The sequence below is a fragment of the Equus asinus genome, chromosome 19 (assembly GCF_041296235.1).
Source record: "Equus asinus isolate D_3611 breed Donkey chromosome 19, EquAss-T2T_v2, whole genome shotgun sequence".
Lineage (NCBI taxonomy): Eukaryota > Metazoa > Chordata > Mammalia > Perissodactyla > Equidae > Equus > Equus asinus.
The window spans coordinates 11687583-11709874 of NC_091808.1; the positions used below are offsets into that span (position 1 = coordinate 11687583).

A 22292-nucleotide genomic window follows, 5' to 3' on the forward strand; every position below is an offset into this window, starting at 1 on the left:
GTCCATGTGGCTGTGGGGGGCAGTAGCTTCCCAGGTGTGAGAGAGGTCTTTAGCTCTGGGGGTTGAAGAATCCCTAGGAAGATAATCATGAAGGTCTTTCCTTCCATGGGCTTGGTGAGATGCTGGTAAGAGAGCCCCTGAGAAAAGATTATGGGGGATATTGGAAAGGGCTTACCCTGCAGAAATCTGTGGACCTCTGAGGATTTGGAGGGGACAACACCACACCCATGTGTGTGAGTGTGCACGCGCACGCATACTGGATGGGCCTGACCACCTTAGCCTTCAAAAGAGAAAGCAGAGCTGAAAAGATGAACTGATCCCTCCCTACTCCTGAGGCTGGGAGAGTATGAGGAAATCAGGTCCCAGGTAGGATTTTTCCTGATGCCTACCTATCGGCATACCCTTAGCCAAGAGAAGTAGATGGAGATTCAACTTCCATCCCTTTTGAGAGTTCCTCTGCTTAGGGTGCTTCAACAACCAAAGCGGATTCCTAAAGAGATCAAAGTAATCACACATCTGAGGAATCTAAACAGCCAGCAGAGGAAGATCAAATAGATCAGACATCAGGCAAAACAGAACTTCTGGGGGAGACAGATGAGGACTCAGATGACACCAACATATAATAATGACATGGCGAAGAACAGCTATGAAGATTCCAGTTCCGTACAAAACAGGACTTTCTAAAATGAAAACTAAATGTTTGAAGTAGAAAATTCAGTAGATGAGTGGAAGAATGGGATGATGGCTGCTAAGCCTGAGATGAGAAGCCTGGAAGAGTGAATACAAGGATATCTTCTCAAACTACAGACCAACAATATGAAAGGAGAGAAAATCTGAAGGGAAGAATATGAGATCTGGAGACTAGGTTTCAGAAACTTAGTATCCAAATCACAAGATTTCAGAAGGAGAAAAGGAAACTGATGGGAGATATACCAATAACTATACTAATGACTGAAGAATGTTTCCCTGAGGTCAAAGATTGGCTTCTACAGACTGCAAAATTACGCTAAGTTTCTGGAAATCATAAGGAGAAAGACATACGCTAGTAAGATTCTTGAACTCAAAGATAAAGAGAAAAAGAAGATCATTTTGATTCATTCTATCTATCATCTGTATGGTAGCTTGGTAAGGAATGGGATGGTAAAACAGTTTTATGAATTGTAACATTAAAATATTCATTTACACAACTTTCTGAAGTATCTTGATGCATTAGCCTCACAGTTTCACAAGCAAATGTATTATTTATTTGCTAAGAACAATGATTATAGAAAATTATATCCTACTGATATAACTTGAAAATTTCTTATCTGAAAGGATGTTGAGTTGTATATGATTGCCCTGGTGGCAAAATTCTTCCTGAATTTGTAATACGTAGCTTTCATTCTAATGCATTAAACATTTTAATAAAACGAAATGAAATTTATCCAAAAGGTTTAACTTTCTCACATCGTGCTTCGAGTTGTCATGTAGAAATTAAATCGGTATCCTAAAGGAACACTGCATAGGGTTTATATGGATTATTTCAGCCGCTTACGACTTCAAAGAGAAAAGGGAACTTGAAATTATAGAGGAGATGGTTTTCAAAGCATAGCAATGATGAGAATGACAAGACCACTGGTGCTGTAAATGCTTCCGTGGTTCTTTCTTTCATGGGGCTATTTTCATACCAGCAGGACATCAAATACTTTTTATTAGAATTCAAAAGGATTTGAGAAATAAACGTTTAGTATGAAATGATAATGTTTTAAAACATATTATACATTTCAGTCAGCAAAAATATAATGTAAGTGTAAAATGAATGCCATGGAAACATAGCCCGTTAAGCTCAAACTGAGCAGTGAGCTCCAGTCCTGCTTGTTTTCCATGAAGTGTGATGTCAGTCACCACAACAGGAACGCAGCTTAACAGAGTTTAATTCCCTCTTCTTCCCTTATCTGTGTGGATTTGGGAAATCAGTCTTATTTCCCTGACATCCCTCTTACTTCTATAAAGTGAGAACAATAATAGTTTCTATGTGAGAATTATTAGAGACAGTGCCAATACAGCATTTAATCGAAAACTTGGCACATTGTAAGTGATGGAAAGATTATTAATGGTGACCATGAGTGAAGTCATCATCTTTTTACAAATAGGGAGAAGGGACAAGACTAAGAAACTTAGAAATAGATACAACTGGGTTCAAATTCATCTCTGCCTCTTATTATCTTTGTGGTCTTTTCAAAAATAGCTAATTTTTTGTCTCCATTTCCTTATCAATAAATGATGGACTAATGACTCCCTCTCATAGTACTGGGTGAGGATTAAATGAGTTGAAAAGTGGAGACCACCTAATGGCAACCAGGCAAGTAGAAGAAACTAATAAATACTTCCTTTCTTTATCCTTATTATCTCCAGAACTATTTAACAATATATATACTGACCCATTATGAAATTAATAAGAAAAAACATTAGAATAGGCAGAATTCTTTATAAGATGTTCTTATATATATTTTATATATATATATAATTCACATATTTGCATATACTTGTGCCTTGTTTTAAGAATAAATGTCTATAGGAAAACATGCATTAATAGAAGTCCAAAATTGACAAAATTTTCATAGGAAATACTTTACAAAAAGAATAATATTTTAGATATATCCCTGCTAGACATTCAACAACGCTTATCCTACATTTCAAGATCAATGGTGGCATGTGGTTCCCTTTCTAATATTGACAGTCATTCTGTTTTCTTTCATCTAACTCATTTCATAAATATGAGATCGATCCCTAAGCCTATCACAAGGCAGTCCTCATCCTGTTCACTCCACAGACATGTGGCAACAGGAGGAACATCATATTTAACCCTGAATGCTCAAATAAGCATTAAACTTTTATAAAATATCTAAAATATGGTATCTAATGAAGTGGATGGTGTTACTCATACAAAAGTTTATTTTGGAACTTTCATTACTCTTGTCATAAATACCTTTTTGTACCATGGATGTAAAGTATTTTTTACTTTGTAATTTGCCATAGAAAATGCCTTCACTGAGGCTAACTAAGCACTTCCAATTTTTATATATTTACAACTTAAAGGTGGAAGAAAATCTTAAAGGCATCAAGATACAGTGTTGGGAATGAGAGGAAATTGGTATTTTGGTTTATACTTTTGCAGTCTCCCAGTGCTCAATGCCAACTTTTGGCATAGCATCCTTTACCCCATATCTCTGGTCAAAATGTAATCAGATCGTGCTTGGCAAACATTTTAAACCCACTTTCTACTTCTCTAGCCTAGCCAGAGAACTCTCCAGAGCAGCTCAGATGGTTTTTAGGGGCATAGAGAAAAATGTGAGATGGGATATTATTGCATTAAATAAATATCGGGAGTAGTGATCTATGCTTGCTATTGACTGGATCGCTGGAGAGGTGAGTCGATGAAAAAGAACCATTGGCTCCTTATCCCACTGAATTAGGGAGGCCCCACCCTCTTTGGCAGCAAAAGGGCCACAGATGACAATAGAGGCAATGGATTATCACAAGCACTAACAACCTACACAACTTACAGAAGCCACCACGAACATTACCCAAGCCAAGGTATTCATTGTGCAATGATGATGAGAGAGAGGATAGGAAAGGTTCATTTGGATTTCCAGATACTTGGCCATCTGTGCTGGTCACAACTATGTCAGTGGGAGACACCAGGTATAGTGCAGTGCCCAAGATGCCGACAGATCCTCTTTGATTCCCAACCATGCCCTTCCACAAAAGCTCCCAGTCATTGTCTTCCGTAAAAACTTTACAAAGGCACAGGAGTCCCTTCATCTCTCATGGTACCACAGTATAAAATCCCCTTGGCTCGCTCTCTGCATCTTGAGGGCAATTCCCATCATACTGATTGACACGTGTGCTTCTTTGCCATAGTATCATTGTTAGTCTAATCAGCTCCTTTATATATTCTATTCCTACCCAAAAGACACAACTTCCAAAATACGGCCTTACTCATAACTACAGAAAACACCTGTAACAAAGTATACTTCCTACACAAATTACTTAACCTAATACTGTTTAAATTTAAATAATTTTTTATTTTAATGCTACAAATTTATTAACATCAATTTTATCCTTCAAAGACTGTTTTAATAAGGGATAGGCAGATGAACAAATAATCAAGAGTAATTGAATTATCACATATAGTGACAGCCGTGAGCAAGAAGTAAATTAGAAAAATAAATGGAAAAGGTCATTTCCTTATCTACCCAGAAATTAATGCAGAAATTTCACTGTAAATTCATCCCACTGATAAGCTTGCTTACAAGCACATATGCACAATTACAAATGTAGCATTCATTGCAGCTTTGTGGGGAATAGTAAAATACTTTAAATGTGCTACATGTCTACCCTTAGATAACTAGTGAAATTAGAATATACCCATAAATGGAATGCTATGTAAATATTTAAAAAATCAACATACGTATACATGTAGATAAACACCAACATAGATTTTAAATTTTTTAAAGGGAAAACAGTATGTGAAACACTGCATAGAAGGTAAGCCTAGCTGAATAAAAGCATTTACTTCCTCTAAAAGGACAACCCTACAAACTGGTAGTAGTACTTGCCTCTGTGTGGGAATCAAGACCAGAGTGCTTCGGGTGTCACTGTATGTCCTTTCGTTAATTTTGAATTTTTACTTCACATAAAAGGCCCATTTCCTGAGGAAATTCATATTGCCTATCATGAATAAAGCCAACTGACGTTGCCAAAATAGCAGAGTGACTTTCCTATAAAGTCATTTCAAACACTGAATTATTATATTTTCTTACAAATATATCACAGAAATATTCACTGATAAGGCTCCTGCTGCTCTTAGAATGTTCTTTCTCTTTCTCTCCTTTTTTAAAAAATTTGTTTAAACCTCAGCTTAAGTTAGCAATTTAATCGTGGCGTGTGGCATAGTTACACTGACATCTTTAGAAGAAAAAACATTAAGGAAGATGGTAAGAAAATGCCCATCGATGATGAAAAAACAAACTGAAAGAAAATTTGAAGTAATTATCACCGTGGCTCAATTTGGGGTCATTTGCTCGTACTGCCAACAAAATTCTTTAGCATGCTGAGAAATAAACTCGGCAAAATTGAACTAAATTAAAAGTCTCAGGAAGCCCCCAGAGAGTGCTTTCATTAAAATCGAATCAGCTTTGGAAGGCTTCCTCAGGGAGTTCGCCACTTAGCAGCTCTACTAGGAGGCTTTGAAACAAAGAGATTTGTTTATGAGACAGGATGAGACACTGGTTGGGAGCATGGTCTGCGAGTGGGACTGCCTGGGTTCGAATCCCAGCACTGCCTCTTCTTTCTAGAGGACTCAGAGCAGTTTCTCAAATGTTCTGCACCTGTTTCCTCCTCTGCTAAATTCAGATGGTGATAGTAGATTCCTTGCAGAGTTGTCATGAGGATCAAGTGACCAATATATCTAATGTGCTTAGAACCATGCCTAGAACATAGTGTTTTAGAACCTTATTCAGATAATAATAGTATTATTGTTACTAACTGCCAATAAAAACACTTATTGAATTCTCAGGTGTACATCATTCTAACATGTAGGAACAGCAAGTAAATGAACCACTAATTTTTCATCTGAAAGCTGTTTCCCTCTGGCACTATCACTTACTGAGTATGTGACCTTGGACGTGTCACTTAGTCCCTCCTTGACTGATGACATCTAACTCTTCAACTGAAAAAAGAGGCTAACTCACCTGATTATCTGGAAAATCAATGCAATTTTACAAAAAGTAAATATCGATGTTGAAATGTTATGTGCACGTAAAAATAGTTATGAAGTGTAATAGAAGTAGGAGTAAGAATAGTAATTTCTGTTAATTATAGAGGAAAAAGGAAAGAATAGAAACTTAAAGAAAAAAGAATATTTCATAGGTCAGAATGTTAGCAGTGAGTGTTATTTTTTTCAAAATATTTTAAAAATTTCCATATGCTTTATTTCGTGCATTTTACACATTTGCATAAAGGGTATCACGCTACACAAAACCTTTTGCAAACTTTTTTTACACTCAGTATGACATTTTTTTGAGGTTTATTTAACTCAATGCATGCAGGACTAGATCACTTCCTTTAAATTGCAAATAGAATTCCATTGTATTAATGCAACAACTTCACTTACTCCTGATCTTGCTAAGGGACAGATTTTATTTTGCTATTACGAATTGTGCTGCAATGAATATGGTCGCACAAATATCTTCTGCACAAGTGTAAGACTTTTATCACGAGTAAATTCCTAGGAATGGAATTATTGGATTGCAGGGCATATGTACGTATGCTTTTATTAAATTTTACCAAACTGCTCTCTGAAGCAGTCATCTACGTTACTGAGAATAGCAAGCAGAGATATTTAAAGCTGTATGATTTTTTCCTGTATATTTATCCTTAAATGAAAGGTCACTGTCAAGGACACAGAGTGGCACTAAATGCTCAACCCCCTCCACTATTTCTGGAATGTTGAATATTGTAATGTTACATAATATTATTGCTCTGTTTATTAGAATTATGCTGATTGTTGAATAAATATAATACTTTTTGATTATTTTGTATAGATGTACCCCTTTCTCTAAAGTGAGTCATTAATCCCTTAGGGACATAACTTCCTACTCAAACAGTTTTATGAGAAAACTAGATTTAACTTGCATCATTTCCCTTTATGGTGCCTTTGTCAAAGGATCTTAATCATACGTAAGTGTGATAAATTTCTGTAGCTTGGAAATATCTACTGAATGAAAAGAATTCAAAAAAGTTAAAGAGAATGACAGCTTATTAAGAATCTGTGAAGAGAACAAAGTTAATGGGAAGAATGGATGGATAGATGGATACATAGAATAATGATATACTTGTAAGGAAACAAGTATAGTAAAATATTAATGGTAGAATTTAGTGGTGGCTTTAAGGTATTCACCACAAATTCTTTCAATTTTCTATATATTTGAATATTCCTTTTTTAAATGTTGGGGGAAAATAAAAGGATAATGGGCAAAAAGAAAAAATCCATAAAGATCACTTGTGCCATTAAAGCAGATGAAATTTGAACTAAGGTGACTTCGATAACTGAGCTGAATACAATAATCAAAAGAAATAATGCTATTTTTTCTTCTTTCCCAGGTATAGACATTTCTGTTTATGGTATCTTCTATTCCAAGACAATCCATTGGTTCTTGACTAAAATTGAAGCAACCAAAATCAACCACTATCCTTTAGTTCCAAAAACTGCCTTCTTTTTCACAGAACTGGATCCTGCATTCTTGGGAGATACACCAACTAATTATGAACCTATAGTAATGAAGGTGCTGGAAATTCTACCAGGAAGCATCAAACTCATTCTTTGACCTGTTTTTGGAGCCTTTGCAGAAGAACTTCCCTCTAGGTGAATCTACCTTATAGAAACAGCTCATCTTTTCCTTTTTGTTGCTGTTGACTAGAAATATAACTGCCTGAATGGATATCAAGACAGATCATTTTTATAGCAAAAACTGCTTTGTCGCAAATACTGATTTTTATTTCATGTTTCTGTCATTATGCCTATACATAAACAAAAAGAGAAAGACACATCTATTAGACAGAAACCATGGGAGAGTGCAACAGTCAGAATCCCAACAAGAGACAAATGGCACATCCAACAGGGTAACTGAGGGGAGCTTAATCAAGAAACTGTTTACAAAATGAATGTAGGGTTATAAGAACCAAGAAGGGAAGGCAAAGCATGGGATGATGAATCAGAGAGGAGCTATTACCACACTTATCGCTGAATAGGCAAGAGGAAGGAGCAGGTACCAGTTGCAGTGTAGGAGAGGGCCCCTTGACAGGAGCTGTGTCCTTTTGTGGAGAAACTCAGCCAACCTACAACAGAGAGTGAGCCTGGGAAAAGGGGACTCCAACCCTACTCCTCTCCCCTCCTCTAAACACCTGCCAGTGTCTTTGATCGATCAAACTCAGTAAGAATTTAGAGAGAGCCTCTTGTTACAAGACTATAAAGGTCAACAGGATGGACACAATTTGAGTGTGTATCTAGGAGATCAAAACTATCCAAAGCATAAATCTTTTATAAATTACAAGCATTTTTATCCTTATAAAAAGTCTCACACATATCCTTCTTTGTCAATGACTTTGCATGATAGATAAGCAATGAAGATGTGTTATGTCTCTAGAAATTTTTTTAAAAATATAAGTATGTACCAAATGGTCCTTGGTTATCTAGAAAAATGTTAAGACCGTCTGCTTAAATAAACACTCTTAACACCAGCCACTTAAAAAAAAATCCCACTTACTGGGTAAAGTGCACACAAAGGGGCAGAAGGAATTAATACCATCAGGAAAATGGGAAGCAAGATCCAACTGGCCCTTCTCCTTCAAGGCATTTTAACTGAAACTAGACCTTTTTATTTTCATTAGATTATTTAAAACGTCATATTTTGGTAAGCTGGGGCTAATTATTGGCTTTACTGATTTATTTGGGCTTGGGAGACAAATTTAAAGTACTAAACATAGTTGTAGCCAGATCTTGCTAAGACTACAAAGTCATATCTAATTCATTTATAATCTAAGACACAAGATACTCAATATCTAAACTTAAACACATTCAGCATGACTTCCATCTTACTTTTATAGAAGTTGACATAAAATTAACAATATTCTGCTCAAAACTTTATAAAATAAACATATACAATTATTTTAATGTGCAATTGAACTAAAGAAAGGGAAAATGAACGGTTTGATTTTAAGGTTCTTGTACGTCCTTTAAACTAGATCCTTAAAATGCCATCTGTGTTTGAACACCTGTTTAGTACCTAAGTATCCTCACAATTATTACTAAGTTAAAAATGTAAATTGGTCCAGGGGCCGGCCTGGTGGTACAGCAAAGTTCACACGTTCTGATTGGCGGCCCGGGATTTTGCTGATTCGGATCCTGGGTGCAGACTTATGCACTGCTTGACAAGCCGTGCTGTGGTAGGCATCCCACATAAAATAGAGGAAGATGGGCACAGATGTTAGCTCAGGACCGGTCTTCCTCAGCAAAAAGAGGAGGATTGGTGTCAGATGTTAGCTTAGGGGTACTCTTCCTCAGAAAAAAAAGGTAAATTGGCCCAACCATGCAAGAGAATAATTTGGTAATATTTATGAAATGCTATAAAATATGTATAAACTTTAACCCACTAATTTCATTTCTGGGAATTTATCCCAAGAAACTAAGTAGATGTTTAGACTATGTTTTATGCACAGAATTGTTCATCCATAGAGAAAATGGATGGAAAGAAGTCATCAAAGAAATAATGCAAGAGATTTTTCCAGGGCAGAAAGTAAACTCAAGTTGTCAAATTGCAAGAAATGCGAAGCAGGATGAAGAACAAGTATCCACTCCTAGATATGTGATGAGTTTGCACAGCTTCATGGAGAAAAACAAAATCCAAAAAAGTTTCCAAAGAGGAAAAAGTGCTGTCACCTTCAAAAGAATGAGGGTCAGACTCGGTTCACACTTATGAGAAAACACTGAGGGCTCAAAAACAATGGAAAGGTAGTTTGAAAGTTCTGAGGAAATGTAACTCTTAACCTATTATTATACACAAAATTAATTTTTTTGCATGTGAGGAAGATCGTCCCTGAGCTATCACACATGCCAGTCTTCCTCTATTTTTTATGTGGGACACTGCCACAGCATGGCTTGATGCACAGTGTGTGGGTCCATGGCTGGGATCTGAACCTACGAACCCCAGGCCGCCAAAGCAGAGTACACGAACTTCACCACCACGTCACTGGGCTAGCCCCTACACAAAACTAAATTTTGAATCAAATGTGAGTATAATTGAATGAGAGCACAGACAAATACCTTGTCTCTACCTCCAGACACACAGAAGCTTGAGTACCACTTCAGGGAGAAAAAAGGGTAGAAAGTCATACATTGACTTTAAAATGAAAATTCAGAAATGCCTGAATTTATCTGGAGATGACCAGATTAATCTTTCTGCCATCACGGACAATAGGAATTCAAGAGAGAAGTTAAATTCAACTGTAAAAAGAGTTAATATTTTTCTTTTTGCACCTCTGAGTAAATGGCTTGTGAAATCCACAGCTATTAATATGACCATTGCTGATAGCAATTATTTCTGAATGCCTACTATCTGCCAGATACTTCACTAAATCCCCTACATATAGAATCATATCAAATCCTCATAAATTTTATGGGATTTGGGTATTATTATCTCCATTTTATGGATAACAAACTAAAGTTCAAGAAAATTAAGTAGATTTCCTAAAGACACATTTAGCAAGAGGTAAAGTCGAAATTATAATGATTTTTGCAACTCTCAAACATATTGTCTTAAACATTGCAAAATCTAACCAAGGTGCAACCGGTTATCCTCAAGAAATAATTTATGTCCCTTCCTTGACCTTCCAATAATTCAGTGCTTTTTAAAATATTTACATGTTTTATTGATAAAAATAATTAAAATCTTTTCAGTCCTATAACTCCAGACCTTTCTTGGCATTTCTGCTTTTGAATTCTCTCCCTGAAGCTATGTGACTCATCTCTTCAAAATCTCCTCTTTGCTGAAACCCAGAGGAGAGCAAGACTGTTTTCAATTAGCATTCCCTGTTCTCTGCTGATAAGATTGTAAGGAAGTCCCTGTGCAGCCGCACTCAGAATCGGCTGACTTCATACCCAAGGGCATCTTATGCTGCCAAAACCTTCCAAAAAATCCTGGAAAAATGCTTGGAGGACAATTGTAAGTGTTAGTGGAAAAATGATGAAAGGGTGTGCCAACAAAGGAGAAATATCATTCTTTGCTACTAATAAAAGCAAACACTGAACGTCATGGAGCTCAACATGTGTCTAAAATTGACTATAGGCCACTCTTGGCTTTCATCTTAATGAGTCATTTATCTTCCATGAACATTTAGATAATGACGAGACCACCTTTTCCTCCCGCTTTTACCCACCTCTCTGAACTCAAACCTCATCCCAGCATCGTATAGCAGACGCGCGCAGTTCTGTAACCGCACAAGCCTAGTGTCAGGGATATTTTGAAGCTCAAGTTCATTGCTAATCTTAATGTAGTCTGGACGTCTCAACCCTGAGTTAAGTGCACAGCTGAAGGTTGTTTGCTTGCTGTCTATCTTATTATCTATTTATTTTTAATCTAGGAGATTTAATTTTGTTCCTTCCTATAAATGAGCTAATATTATTAATAAATGCAAATGCTTATGATTTGTTTTTCTAGTTTACTTAATTCCATATTTAACTAAACTTTCAAAGCATGTGCCAAATACAATTATCTTGACATTTTAGTGGTCCTTATTTTCTTTTCCACAACTCTCTTCTAAGCAGAACCTTACAATTCTTTCTGCTACTTCTTTTTGTTTTTTTTTTTTAACACTACCATCAGGGTAGGAGCTTCCCCCATGACAACTGGATTCTTTTTTTTTTTTTTTTTGGTGAGCAAGATTGGCCCTGAGCTGACATCTGTTGCCATTTTCCTCTTTTTTTTTTTTTCCTCCCCAAAGCCCCAGTACATAGTTGTATATCCTAGTTGTAGGTCATTCTAGTTCTTCTACGTGGGATGCCGCCACAGCACGGCCTGACAAGTGATGCTAGGTCCATGCCCAGGATCCAAACCAGTGAACCTCAGGCTGCCAAAGCAGAGTGTGTGAACTTAAGCACTTGGCCATGGGGCCAGCCTCTCTCTCTCTCTTTTTTTTTTTTTTTTTAACTTTTATATCTCCCATCAAATTATAGTCACTGATTGGGAAATGGGTTGAACTTTATTTCATTTGGGCAGGAACCATTTGATCCAAGGCATTTCCTTGTCTGACTTTGTAAGAAGTAATATCAACTTTGTGTGTAACTTAAGTCCTGCAGTCTCTTGCAGGTGCCTGCTAATGCACCTGCAGAGATCTTCCAAAGCAGTGTCTGAGATATCCTAGAAGTCTCTCACAGGTGCTCCAAAAGAGACCACTAAGCTCTTTGCTTCTCTACCACTTCCCTATCTTGTTCCTCTGGCCCTCATCCACGTTTCCAGCTCTATCCTCTTCTGTGGAATACTACTGTGGCCTCCTGGAGCTTCCCAGCCATCCAGCAGTCCTGCCTCTGCTTGAAGCATCACCATTCTTACTGATCAGTCAGTCCACAAATATTTATGGAGCACCGACCAAGCGCCCAGCACCAGTGTCCACATCAAAGATGATAGCAAATGTCTTTCTCATGTAGGTCTTAAATTTCAGTGAAGGATGCTGGGGAAAATATGATTAAAAATAAATTCTCCTTATCACCCCAGAAAATCTCTCCAGAAAGTAGAAGAGAAAGAAAATGCTTTTATTATTGAATAAGCATTAAACCAAAATGGGACGTGCATCACAGTCAATCCACAAAAGAGATTGAAAGATGGAAAGAAATCTCATTCTCTTAGGCAGGTAAGCTGATACAACATTTTACATGCATATTCTCAAGATAAACTAACTAGTCCTCCAGTGAGAGGTATGACAGCAACATTTGTCATACATAGTTTACCCCAAATTTACTTGGTAATTGGGGTAGAAAACCTGTGTTGCTAGTGTCTTTTAAAAAATAATTTTCTTGGGGCCGGCCCCATGGCCAAGTGGCTAAGCTTGCACCCTCCACTTTGGCTGCCCAGGGTTCACCTGTTCCGATCCTGAGCACAGACACACACATTGCTCATCAAGCCGTGCTGTGGCTGCATCCCACATAGAAGAACTAGAATGACCTACAACTAGGATATACAAGTACTTACTGGGACTTTGGGGAGGAAAACAAAAAAGAGAATGATTGGCAACAGATGTTAGCTTAGGGCTAAACTTCCTCGCCAAAAAGCATAAAAAATAATTATAATTTCCTCTTATCTCTATGATGTGAAGTAGTTCATAACTTAGGGCCATCACCAGCTGAAGTTAGGGTCATATCCTCCCAGGAAACTAGGGGAGAGGGACACTATCTTCCTAGATGATTACATTTCAAAGAGAGGGTTCCCAGGTCCTTAAGGAAACATTCTTGAGATGTAAAATTAGCAAGATGCTTATGTAGGCCTTTAAGAAGATTTACGTACATTTCAAAGAGGCAGAGAAAGAGGTTACAATTGCAAAATTTTCTAAAGTAGATGCTTTAAGAAGAGGGAAGGTGGAATCTCTTCCCTTAATTTCTCTCTTTCTTTCTTTTCTTCTTCTTCTTCTTCTTTTTTTTTTGGGGGGGGTGAGGAAGACTGGCCCTGAGCCAACATCTGTTGCCAATCTTACTCTTATCGTTTGAGGAAGATTGTTTCTGAGCTAACATCTGTGCCAATCTTCATCTATTTTGTATATGAGATGCCACCACAGCATGGCTTAATGAGTGGTGTGTAGGTCCACACCCAGGATCCTAATCTGTGAACCCCAGGCCACCAAAGCAGAGGGTACAAACTTAACCACCTCACCATTGGGCTAGCCCCTCTTCCCTTAATTTCAACAGAGAGAATTAAGTCCCTTATTTTTAATTTATATTTGTCCTTTAAAGGGACATAGACCATCAACAAGCGGGTAAAAAACAAATGAAGGAATATATTTAAAAATAAAATGTATTATAAAAAAAATTAAATAAGTTAAGCTTTCGGGAAAGTACTCTAGGTAGAACAAGAGTATACTGTCTGAGGAAGTGACATTAGAATTGAGACCTGAGAAGACAATGTGAAAATTCCAACCACAGTAAGTCCAAAGTCCCTGAAGGAGAAGCAAGATTGTGCTGTTCAATGACATAAATAGGCCCATATGACTGGGCTGTAGTGTAACATGGGGAGAGTAGGGGAAGGTAAATGTGGAGAGGAAGATTGGGGCAAGATCATGAAGTCTTTGTAGGCCACAGGATGGAGCTTAGATTTTATTCTTGTTGCAGACAAGTATTTCAAGCAGGCAATGACATGATCTAATTTGTGCTTGGAAAAAAGAAAGATGCCTGGCTGCTGTGTAGCACAGGAACTGTTCGGAATTGGTGGTCGTGTTGTGGAGGCCTGCTGGAGAAAGAGCGGAGGTAGACAAGCTACACAAGAAGCTGCTGTGAAACTCCCAACCAGGGAGGACGTTGCTAGGACTTGGGCTGCTGAAGTAGAGGGCCTGAGCAATGTGACAGGTTTGCAATATAATTAGAATCAAAGGAACTCATTGATGAACTGGAAGCACCCTACAGGGCAGGAGGGAAAGAATGGAACCAAGTGTGGTTCAAGGTTTCTGGTCTGAGAAACATGGTAGGGACTGGTGCCATTTATTAAAATGACGTACACTTTGAGTGAACTAGATTTGGGAGGAGAGAAGTATTATGGCATTCTTAGTAGTCATTCAGGTGGGAATATTGAATGATCGAAGAGTCCGGAGCTATGAGGGGAGCATGAATTTGCATTTCCTGTTCCACATTTGTTGTGGGTTAATATTCCCACTGCGCGTGGCTAACTCTACTAGGCATCTATGTACTCTATGTACCCAGGTTGCAGGAGATTCTATTGCCTATGCCTGGTGGATAAATCTCTATTTTTGCTGTTCCTTTCCCTTTATCAAGTTCAAAAGCAATGTTTCATGTGTCCCATTGTATTGAAAAATCTGAATTATAACCAGTAAGCAAATTCAGTATCACCCCTACTGATCACTAACGTTTCTGCCTGTATCAAGCTTGCTTTGCCATCTCTCTTTTTCTTCCCGGTGAATTCTTTCATATTAGGTTCCTGTGCCAGCCACGTCTTGGCTCACCTGGATCTCTACTCTGGGTATCACAAGGCTAAAATGAAAGTTTTGGCAGAGTCGAGGTCCTTTCTCGAGGTTCTGAATATGTTTCCAAGGACTCTAACCATTCGAGTTGTTGGCAGAATTCAGTCTATGGGGTTGTAGGACTGTGGTCCATTTGCTTGCTGGCCATCAGCTTGGAGTCATTATCAGCTTCTAGAGGCAACTCACATGGCTCAGCTTGTGGCCCCCTTCTTCCATTTTCAAAGCCAGCAATGAGTCCTTCTCATCCTTCAATCTCTCTGACATCTCTTTTGGCCTCTCTCTCCTCTGCTTACTGCTTCTGACTTCCTCTTTTGTAAGCAGCTTGAGAATGTTCCCTGCTTTTAAGGTCTCATGTGATTAGATGGGTGCACCTGGATAATGCCAGATCCTCTCCCTATTAAGAACCCTTATGTGTTAACCTTAATTCATCTGGGAAGTCCCTTCAAAGGGACTAGATTCATGTTTAATTGAATAACTAGAGGATATAAATCTTAGGGGAAAAATCTTTAGAATCCTGCCTACCCAGTCCCTCAGTCTTAAATAGCCTTTTCCTGAGCTCATCCATCAGATCTTTAGTCTTACACAGATGTGTCTTAATCCTAGCAGCTGATGGCTCAGCCCCGAAGATAGGATGGCAGCTACCATCACATAATATTCATTCATTTTATTCAACTATGTAATAAGCATATTTTGAGCTCTTATCGTGTTTTGAGCACTGGAGTTACAACAGCAAACAGATAAACAGATCTCTTCTCATGCCTTTTACATGCTAAGGATGGATGTTAACAGATGGTATTTTGATGTCTTAAAGAAGCTGGTCATCCAAAAATTTAGAGACTTTTGCTAAAAGCATCAAATGTTCCAGCTTGCTTTTAAATCCTTAGTCTATACACGATCAAATCAATGTGTTGTTCGCTCTTGCCTGGTGCCCCTTTTTGCCATTATCTCATCAGAAATAACAACACCCCTCTCCACATCCTTTGTTTTCCTATACCTAAGAGCTACAGAGTAGAGTTTGCCAATCTGCAGAACAAAGATTCTTAAAGATAAAGATAAGTGGATTCAGAATGGAATCAGTGATCTGTGGGGTCATTCTGAGTCTACAGAGAAATCTAAATGAATCAAACTTTTTTAAAGAGCTAATGGCTGCTTGGGGAGGGGAAGGTGAAGAAGGAACTTTTGGTCTGACTTGCTTTGTTGTGAGCTAGGTAGTTTGAACCTGGAATTGGGGCACATTTCCTGGAATGCCTATTCTCAGTTCATCCTAGACCCCGTCTGACCCTCAGCTGTTGTTCTGTTGTATCCATGTGGTGCCATATGCACCTCATGAGATTGACATGTCAATGAAAAAATGCAAGTAAATCTATTATCCTATCTCAAAGGGCAAACTGGTTAAGAACCAAGAGCAGCGCCACCACCCTGCCCACAGCCTAAGTAAGTTGATTTGCCAGCATCATTTATTTTACATTAAGGACTGTATTCTGTTGGGTTCTTTGAAATCACCCACCCTACAAATTGGAGCTATAAAGAAAGAAGCCTAATAAACCTTGAAAATAGACTGATTAATCTGATGTAGATGCGCTGAATGCTTTTGTTTTGTTGTTATTTTTAGCACCACAAACATTATGCATATTTAATTTATAGCAGAGAGCAGGGGGAGATGGACGGGGGTTGCAGAAGAGGCAAATGTCCTAAGGCATTTTGCTTTAACAATGAAGGGCTGTGATGGCTTTGCTGACTGAAAGATAAAGGGCTTGGCAGAATTCCATAGTTCTGTTGGTTCTAACTGTGTAATTGTCTTTGAAATGATGAGCTGTCGAAAACATGGTATTTAGAAATCCCAGAGAACTTCCCTACTCCCCTTCACCCTAGTCCTTCAAAATATTTTTGAAATGAAGGCAAGTACCAATGTCTGATAAAGCCAACTGTCAACTCATTTGAGCAAACTTTCATCCCGTCTCTACGTCCCAAGCCCTTCTTGAAATTATCTTAAAGCTCCGTATCATTCCATGGAGTTAGTGGGAAAGTCTGCACCAAAAAACAGAAATAATACCTGGCCCAGACAACTGGCCCAGGTCTGGATGACCACACCAGCACTGTGTCTCCTTCCATGTTTCTTTAGAAGCCAGACAATTCCTCCAGAAGTACCAGCAGTATTCAGGTTTGATAAGAGGCAAAAAGATTCCAGGGCAAACAGTTAAATAATTTCAACACTTGATGGTAGATCAGCATGTTTGCTTATTGTATTTTCATTTTTTAAAAAAATTTTATTTTTTTTTGTTTATTGAGTTCATAACAGTTTACGTCATTGTGAAATTTCAGTTGTACATTCTTTCTTGTCCGTCACCACGTAAGTGCTCCCCTTCACCCTGTGCCCACCCTCCACCCCCCTTCCCCTGGTAACCGCTGAACTGTTTTCTTTGTCCATGTGTTTGTTTATATTCCACACATGAGTGAAATCATCTGGTGTTTGTCTTTCTCAGTCTTGCTTATTTCGCTTAGCATAATACCCTCCAGGTCCATTATGTGGTTGCAAATGGGAAGATCTTGTCTATTTTATGGCTGAGTAGTATTCCATTGTATATATAAATACCACATCTTCTTTATCCAATCGTTGGTAGATGGGCACTTGGATTGTTTCCATGTCTTGGCTATCGTGAAAAGTGCTGCAATGAACATAGGGTTGCATATGTTACTTTGGATTGTTGATTTCAAGTTGTTTGGATAGATATACAGTAGTGGGATGGCTGGGTCATATGGTACTTCTGTTTTTATTTTTTTGAGGAATCTCCACTATTTCCATAGTGGCTGTACCAGTTTGCATTCCCACCTGTATTTCATTTTTAAAAAAAACATTTATTTATTTTAAAAATGGGTGGGAGAGAGGTATGCCATTCTTTGTCATAAGCATTCGATGGATTGTATAATTAGTAGCTGGAGTTCTTCCCTTCCACCTCTTGATACAAGTTTGAGTCATTCATACACGATTGATTCGTAATCCAAGCTCAGGGAGAGACTTATGTTCCCACACAAAAAGAAAAGTCAGTCAGAAAAAAAACAAAATGCTTTGTGTATTCTGTATCTCACTGTTTTCTCTTTTGCCTCATTAAACATGGGTACTCAAGAATTTTTACAGGTTAGTAAAAAAGAAGCAGGTCCAGAGAGGTAAGCAAATGTGACTCTGTAATATATGCAGACACAATGAGGATTATCCTCTGGGGATTTTATGGAGATGAAATTATAATGAGCTCGTTACTTACTTGGGAAGAGTGAAGAAACAAGCAAAACAAGAGCAACAAAGGAAGGTTGGGTTGTTTGGTAGGTTGTTTTAGTTTAGTTTAGTTTTTGTCTCCCAATGCTCTCCCTTCACCCTAGAGACAATTCCGGGGCTCTTCTTGAGAAAGACAGAAGTGAGGCCTGTGAATTCTCACTTTGATGTCTACACTTGGGGTAAAATACATAGATGCACATCACCCACAGAGGCTGGAGCGCAGTAACCAACTCTATTCATATGCAGAGGAGGCGGGCCTTTTCTAATGTCCATTTCCCTCTCCTTGACACCAGCATAAAGCCTTCAGGATCTGAATCTGTCAGGTCCCTGAGTAACCTTGGAGTTGCAGTTTATCAGTTCAGTAGAAAGGGTTCCACTCTAAAATCCAGGCAGGGAACGTTACACAACCTCAAGACCTTTGCATGCAGTTCCAAATACGAGATAATAAAAAGTAACTTTTTTCAATAATCAAATTCTTATTGGAGTTGTGTCTTTACTTCATACTTATTGACTTCTGTCTCTACATACCTCCTTGCATTTGTTCACTAAGATAAATAGAACAAAATAAAATGCCCTCCACTGCAGCAGGATAAACTCCACTGAGGGAAGCACATGGACATCAATTATTGGAATCTGAGATGTGATCTGAGAATTGCTAAAGGTACAGCATAAGCAAAAGGCTATGGGGGTATGGAAAAAGAGTTTGATGACTCAGGACTGGGGAGACCAGAAAAGGTTTTGTGAAGGAAGTTATTGATCCTTTTCAATCACATAACCATAGACTCATGTATTTCAAAAGATTAAAAAGAAGGCATTCCCCGTTTGAGACTAGTAATAGCAACAATTCAGATGTCTCTGGGGCCAGCCCCATGGCATGGTGGTTAAAGTTCTGTGTGCTCTCCTTCTGCAGCCTGAGTTCATGGGTTCAGATCCCAGGCATGGACCTACGCCACACATTGTCCATGCAGGGGCAGTGACCCACCTACAAAAATTAGAGGAAGATTGGCACAGATGTTAGCTCAGGGCTAATCTTCCCCAAGCAAAAAAGAAAAAAGAGGCAGATTGGCAACAGCTATTAGCTCAGGCAAAACTTCCTCACCAAAAAAAAGAAAAAAAAAATTCAGATGTCTAAAAGCACTTTGAGTGTTAGTAAATTACATATGTTTCCTTTGGCGTGATGGTTAATTTTGTGTGTCAAATCAGCTAAGCCACAGAATCCAGATATTGGTGAAATACCAGTCTAAATGTTGCTGTGAAGGTGTCTTTTAGATGAGATTAACATTTAAACCAGTAGGCTCTGAGTAAAGCAGATTACCCTGAATAATGTGGGTGGGCCTCATCTAATCAGTTGAAGGTCTGAAGAGAAGAAAGATGAAGATCTCCTAAAGAAGAGGGAATTCTGCCTCTAGACTGCCTTCACAGCCTAGCTGCACCTTCTCCTCCTTGGATCTCTGACTTGCTATCCTGCCAGATACAGATTCTGGACTTACCAGCCTCCACAATTGCATAAACCAATGCTTTAACATCTCTATATCTATATCTATATCTATATCTGTTTCTATTTCTGTATCTCTATCTATCTCAATATCTGTTCTCGTTTTCTGGAGGACTAATACAGTTGAGGAGTTTCCAAGTAGGAAAGGGAGACTTGTGAAAGAAGAAGGTGGAAAGTGTGCTGGAGTTCTTTCACAGACTACCTGGGATTCTCGTGTAAGGATGCTCCTCCTTATTCTTTGGCATAGTGAAGCCAATCAGAGATTTCTGAGCAGGGAATTTTGTGTGATGAGTTAACAGGCTTGCTATTGTGAAGGATGATTTTCAAAGGGCTGATGGTAACTAGAAAGAGTGTTAACAATTTAGATATTACTGAGTAATTAGTAACAGTTAAGTTGGTTGAAAGCCTGGAAAAGAGCATTAGCAGTTGAGAGGGAAGCTTAGCGCTGGCATTTCCAGAGATTGTAGGCCTCCAGTAATACTTTGCGGATCAGAGTCATTTAATGATAGAACATCAGTGAAATTTGTGGATGTTGGATTACACAGAATGGACATACTATGACGTTATTATTAACTTCAAGTCCACTGTTGGAGTCCAGATGTTTCCCACTTGGATCGTTCCAAATTATCTAGTAGCAGGAATTCAACAGCCTCAAAGGGTCGTCTAGATATTCTCACATGAACCTGAAAACCAGTTAGAAGCAGCTGCAGCTTCTATTCCCCTCCTTTTCTATACTTCTATTCCACTTGCTCACTTCCAAATTCCAGCTCAAGAGCCCCCTCGGAGAAGCCAAATTTACTACTGCCTAGCTTAAAAAAGTGGGTATGTGTGCGAAGGGTGCTACCTCTGTGTGCTCTCAATTTAGAATCCTTGGGATGCCAAAGCGGCATGAGAGCCCAGACAGGGTCAGAAGGGGCGCTTTCTCAGTTCATTACCAACCCCCGTCTTTTGGGGTACAGGAGCAAAATTTTGCAAAGCCTTTCTTGGAGATGTGTCAGCTTCTGCCTCTTTAAGGTGTTCAATCTCATCCCATAGAGTCTCTTGTGATGGAGCGTTCATCATTAAATTTACTCCCACTAGGGTCTGAAAGATAAACATCCTATTTTTATTCATTTAGTGGCTGATTTTTAAGTGACATATTGAACCAAGCTTTTTTTTCAGCATGTAGTTAAAAATCTCACTTCTGTCCTAAGATAATAAACAAATATGCATTCAAACATTTTTAAACAAAGATTTTCAGTGAAGACATTTTAACATAATATAGAGAAAATGAAGAGAATCCAAGTTTGTAACAATATCTGAGTTTTCTAAAACAAACACATGCTCTAATTAAATTGAAAAGGTTAAATACATATTTGTACATTTTATGATGGATATAATGTAACCAAAACATCATCATAATTTTCTAAAATAATGAAGTGGGAAATAATTTCCAAGAAAATATTAAGTAGGAGTTACAGAAAAAAACTGATACATGGTACTTAATTATAAATATGCATATGTGTCTTTATATATTTCATGCCAAATTAAATACTTCCTTATATTATGAGTTAAAAAATTGGACAAAATATGCCAAATGAAGCGATGGTGATCTCTCTTGGTGAGGTATTTTTTGGTTTACATAGTTTTCAGCTTTTCACATTGATCATATACTACTTTCATAATCAGAAAAAAAATGAAAGTGATTTTGGGAAGGGCCAAATTAAGAGAAGGTAGTGGAAGGGATGGTTACCGTGAGTGATTGCCCGCATTGTATCAATATGGGAACTGTTTAGCCAAAAAATGGTTGCCGCGTGTCTAATAATTCATACATTATTCATAAATCTCATGCTTTATGGTATCTCTACTAAAGGTTCAAGATATACCAAGTTCAACCGCCATAGTGCAAGGAGGGAGGCAGTGGACCATGGTGGAGTCAGACAGGAGTAAGTTAAAACTAAATTTGGTATTGCCACTAACATTATCAATCAACTTGGCAAGACTCTTAACCTCTCTGAATCTCAGTTTCCTCATCTGTGAAATGTGTAAGTAATAATTACCTTGTAAACTTTTTAGAAAGAGAAGAGCTCATGGCTTGTCACATAGTTTCAATTAATGGTAATGTTAAAAGTTGTTGATTTTATTATTCTTTCTACCATAGAGTTAACTTACTGCTATGAAGCCACTCTGCTCTGCGAGAAAGGGGAGGGAAAATTTCAAGTAAAAATCGTAATGACCGTCGTCAAAATAACAATAGTAATAATAATGTTAATTTTGGTTAGGAGTTTGGCTGAATATTCCTCCACATTGAGACACTCTGGGTACAACACAAGGAGTCAGCATTGGGTTTGTAAAGTTGCATAGCAATGGTAATAATAATAATAATAACAGTAATAAGTGGAACTAGATGGTTATAATAGAAAAAAATTCTGATATTGGCAATTTATTTGGATAAGTAATTTAGTTATATTTGCCTGAAGAAAAGAATGAAAGCTTTTAAAATATTAGTAACTCAAATTATGTGGAAAGAAAATGCAAGTGTAACCACCAGTCAGAAGCTATTTCAGAAAGAGTGTTTAACGATCTTCGGTGGTTACAACGTTACACTGTACATTACTCATTCCGCATGAGACAAGGAAATATTAGTTGACCGGCTATGGGACATGAGGTGCCGCTGGGAGCTGAGGGCACAAGATAGAGCTTATCAATTACCCAAGCTTTGTGATTCTATCTACACTTATATTAATGTCTTATCAAAAGGTAACAAAC

The 22292-nt window shown here is 38.0% G+C and overlaps 1 long non-coding RNA gene across 1 annotated transcript in view; it reads left to right on the top strand.

Annotated features, from left to right (window-relative positions):
* The window catches only part of LOC139041047 (uncharacterized), a 26394-nt gene extending 15177 nt beyond the window's left edge, over positions 1-11217 (top strand). The window contains exon 3 of the long non-coding RNA XR_011495526.1: positions 7147-11217. This is a non-coding gene — a long non-coding RNA (uncharacterized lncRNA). The remainder of the gene's footprint in view (positions 1-7146) is intronic.
* The last annotated feature ends 11075 nt before the right edge of the window (positions 11218-22292 follow it).